This window comes from Humulus lupulus, chromosome 1 (genome assembly GCF_963169125.1).
Source record: "Humulus lupulus chromosome 1, drHumLupu1.1, whole genome shotgun sequence".
Classification (NCBI taxonomy): Eukaryota; Viridiplantae; Streptophyta; class Magnoliopsida; order Rosales; family Cannabaceae; genus Humulus; species Humulus lupulus.
Window position 1 is genome coordinate 40,628,815 of NC_084793.1, and position 4,433 is coordinate 40,633,247.

The window sequence follows — 4,433 nt, forward strand, 5'->3', positions numbered from 1 at the left end:
TGTTTTAATTGGGACAATGTTTTTATTCTATGAATCAGACCCAAAATGTGCTTTCTTATATAATTAATGGAAGACTTAAGTTAGATTTAGATAAAAGTTAGAAGACATGTGGATCCAAATCCATTTGTTTTATATATGTCATTGTATATATTTATAACAGAGACAGAGATATAAAGATATATATATATAGCTTTAATGATTTAAGTTTGTAGCAAAATCTGGTACTATTGTCTAATTCTGTGGGTACTTACAAATTTGCCAGCATAACAGGCTCCAATATCACAGGTCTTGCTGCTGTATGACACTGGTTTACAAGAAGAAAATTAAAATAAGTACCAATTCAAATTCTAAGCTGGAGGAGAAAGCAAGATAAAATAGAATACAAAATTACATATGGTTGTCACAATCAAAATACAAAGACTACATATAAAAGAACCTTTCTAAATGCATATATTGCAGCTAACTCTCCATCTGTTAAACATATACAAATATTTTCAACTGGTGTCCAATTAATGACCCCCTGAGCACATAAAAGCAAAGACCACTGTGATCCTTTTTAATATATATTGAATCCTTTTTAATTTAATAGACCACATGCATTAATAGTATTAATATAATATAATATTAACAGAAAAGTCAACAACTACAACCAGTTTATATAAAGATAAACCATATAAGAATCCCAGATTAATTCTTACCCTTATATGGGAATGTGGACATCTGTAACTATGTCAAAAAATTAACATTAAGGAATGCATCAGCCTATAGATGTCAAAAAAACAACTATGCGGAAGTCTTCAGTTTTCATGGTAGAATTATCTCAACATTGTGTAACTCATTTTCATGAACAAATACATAACCAAAAAAATACGTCTCTTTAATGATAACATCTGAACAACAATAACACACCCTTCTTTCTGATCAGATGGCAAACTTTTAAGCTTTTTGCTCATTATCAGCAAATCTTTTGACATGGGATTCACCTCTTTTTATTAGCAAATCTGGGATTCACCTTATTTAACTAATGCTTGAATCACTCCTTTTATCATGGTTTGTATAGGGAAATTAGGATAATAATCTGGAACACAATAACAGACAAGACATGAGGAAAGTAAAAAATATCTCCAAAAATTATCTTTCACTTTCCCCAAAGAAAAATCCTTTTTGCTGTAAAAAGGTCATAGTATTTTAACACAACCTTTCTGTTCTTAAACCAAACAACAACACATACAGAGACAGTTGTAGACAAAGCAATAAGAACGACAGAAAGGATGCTTGTCTCAAAGATATTAAAAACCATAAACCCATAATAATATTTCACAAAATGTACACTAACGGTAAAAATAACAATTATATATACAGAGCAAGAAAAACATCTCATGCTTGGATTGGATATGATCATTGGGAATGAACAACCCCAACTGAAGCTAATCATTTTTCTTTTTGTATAGATCAAGACAAAAAAGAAAATCTCTTACTGAAACACAATTAAAATTTTATAAACCAGTCATTATTATATTCCATTTGACATTTCAATGCCTAGATACATCAACACATTCAATCAAATGCCTAGATGCATGAACACATTCAAGCACAAATCAATAAAGACCACGTACCTGAAAAATGAGCCATTTTGAATAACTTCAAAGGAAACACAAAGTTAGTTGTGAAAACTCAGGCTCCCATTTCCCCAAGTAAGCCATTCTCACAAGTCATTCCAGTTAAAGCCCGTTCTTTCTGACATATAAGCATAGCAAAATCTTGAAAAGAGTCTAACCAGAATGATGGCTAGATAACAGAAGAATAGAATTACTTATCAACAAAAAAATTTAAGTACAAACATTTTCTTTCCCATAATTAGATTTCTGATGACAGTCATTATCAGCAAGTTTATGAAGAGTAAAGTCCACTCTAAATAGTAATCAAGTGGTAAAACAGTCCAAATTCAACATGTTATACATATGATGTAAGCATATAAATATGTATATAAATATATACTTCTCAAAGTCAAAAGTCTGCCCTTATTGTGCCAGAATCTAAGCATATGAATATGAATGATGATGTGGTATAAATTGAAGGGTAACAGCCAAAACAAGTAGTTATCAAACCTAAATTGTGACCCTTATACTGACACACAGAGAGAGTTCAGGTTCTAACAGCTGGAGATGATCTGGCAGCTGATACTTTCAATCACAAGTTCATAAATAATTTCAGCACCCAGTAAATCAAACATAGTAAACAAGAGCTAGCTTGCAATGTATATATATATATTTATATAGAGAGAGGAATTATTCAAACATGGGTCAGGAGGCTAGGCAAATAATAATCTTAACTCATACATGGGATCCACCCCACACCAGTATTGCTAGTGAATAGATACACTACTAAATTTTTAGAGTTAAAGAGTAGTAGTACATAATTTCAAGATATATTTTTTTATTCATTTCAAAATGTTCTGGCATGAGAAGCATCCCCACAACTGATTCGAAGAACAATCACACATTGATTGTTGAAGAAAATGATGTCTCACAAGCACATCACGTGAATTTGTAGGTTGTAATCGTGGCTCATTCTTTCCTTCGAGTAGAAAAGATCAATACTGTAGAGTAAAACTTTTGCAGAGTATATTCCAAAAGCTTCTTATTGATATTTGCATGTTGCTGTCCCTTAATCAATTAATTAATAATTATGCTTATATACATATATATGGATTTTCATTTGAAGTTTTCATGGTCCCTTATCTATATAACTCAGGTTTCAAAAAGCTACCTGTGATATATATCTTTGAAATATAATACCATTATGGGTTCTCAAGGAATTAACAGCAGTGAGTTATCCCAAGGTCAAGCCCATTTGTACAAGAATATGCTATCCTACGCAACACCCATGTCTCTAAAATGTGCAATTCAGCTAGGCATACCAGACATAATCCACAACAATGGCCAAGGCCAAGGCCAACCCATTACTCTCCCTGAGTTGGTCTCTGCCCTTCAACTTGCTCCAGCTCAAACTGGTTTCCTCTACCGTCTGATGCGCCTATTAGTACACTCTGACTTGTTCACAGCAAAGAAAGTTATTAGCCAAAATGAAGAAGAAGTAGATGCATATGGTCTCACACCTTCATCTAGATTACTTCTCACTAATAATGGTAATAATGAGGTCCCAAGCTTGTGCCCCTATGCTCTTGCCGTGCTTGATCCTTCTATTGTAACTTCATTCCATTTCCTTGGAAGTTGGTTCCAGCAGAAAGATGCAACTCCAAGTCCACACACCTCCCCGCCTGTTTCCCTTGTTCCTCCTCCTCCAATCCACACACCTCCAGCGATCGAGCTTTCAAGTGATAGGAGGAGACGAAATGAGTTTTCCAGCGTCCATGGGTTTTCGAGGCTGTTTGACCTTGATTTTCCATCCACGATGAACGACGTCCATGGCAAGAGCACTCGTGCCTCCATTTATCTCTGTGAGATATATATAATTCATTTTAGAGAAAAGTGATAACTTTCTGTGTGTGTGTGTGTGTGTATTTTTATTAATGGCTTGTTTTTGTTTTGTGTTGCAGTTCCGCTGGTACCAGTTTGTGGGGAGGGCTCTCCCTACCGAGTCTGATGAGCATCCTAAGATTTATCGGATGAAGCTTTGGGCCACCAATGAGGTCCGTGCCCAGTCCAAGTTCTGGTAAGCCAAGGTTTTGATTGTGATTTTAAGAGCTTTTAGCTTTGTTATTGGATTTAGGGGATTCTAGACATGTTTTTTTTTATTTGGGTTATTGATTTTTTTTGTTTTTGTTGATTGATTTTTGATTATGTATTTTCTGAGGAAGTTGAAGAAGGTCAAGAAGAGCAATGGCCAGGTTCTTGCTATCAATGAGGTACTGTATTTGCTCATATACCTGATTTAGGATCAACTAAACATTATTCTTTTTACATACAGTTCAAATATGAAGTTGATTCCTTTTTATTTTAAGTTTTTTTTTTTATGTTTATATTGGTTTGGTCTATGGAAATGGAAGCTATCCCAGTAGGTGAATAGTTAGTTTTAGTGATCTCATATGATTTTGGTGTAACATTTCTATTATCTTTTTTTAAGTCTATAGAATTAGTGCTGATTGTGTAATGAAGTTATTCAGTATGTTTATTAAGTTATGTAGTATTTTACTTTTCTTAAATTGATTATGAGTAGGTCATAGGTTAATTTAGTCACACATATAATATATTTATATTAATAAGTACTACAAAGTGATATTAACTCAAAAAAAATTGAAGGAGTTGAATGAACGTATAAAGTAAGAAGAAAGAAGCAGTATTCATTTATAACTTGAAAGAAGCAGGCATAAACCTCTTCTCTTTAGCCCAAAAGATTCCGGATTTCTTTGAGTGGTACAAACCTAAAGTACAAACCTGAATCTATAATTATAGGTCTTGCCCTCTGGTTCC

The 4,433-nt window shown here is 33.5% G+C and overlaps 1 long non-coding RNA gene across 1 annotated transcript; it reads right to left on the reverse strand.

Annotated features, from left to right (window-relative positions):
- Positions 1 to 220: 220 nt before the first annotated feature.
- On the reverse strand, positions 221 to 2,970 carry LOC133823632 (uncharacterized). The gene is made up of 3 exons (XR_009888444.1): positions 2,921 to 2,970; positions 1,617 to 1,737; positions 221 to 304 (listed from the first exon to the last, which is right to left on the reverse strand). It is a non-coding gene; the product is annotated as an uncharacterized LOC133823632 (long non-coding RNA).
- Positions 2,971 to 4,433: the final 1,463 nt, after the last annotated feature.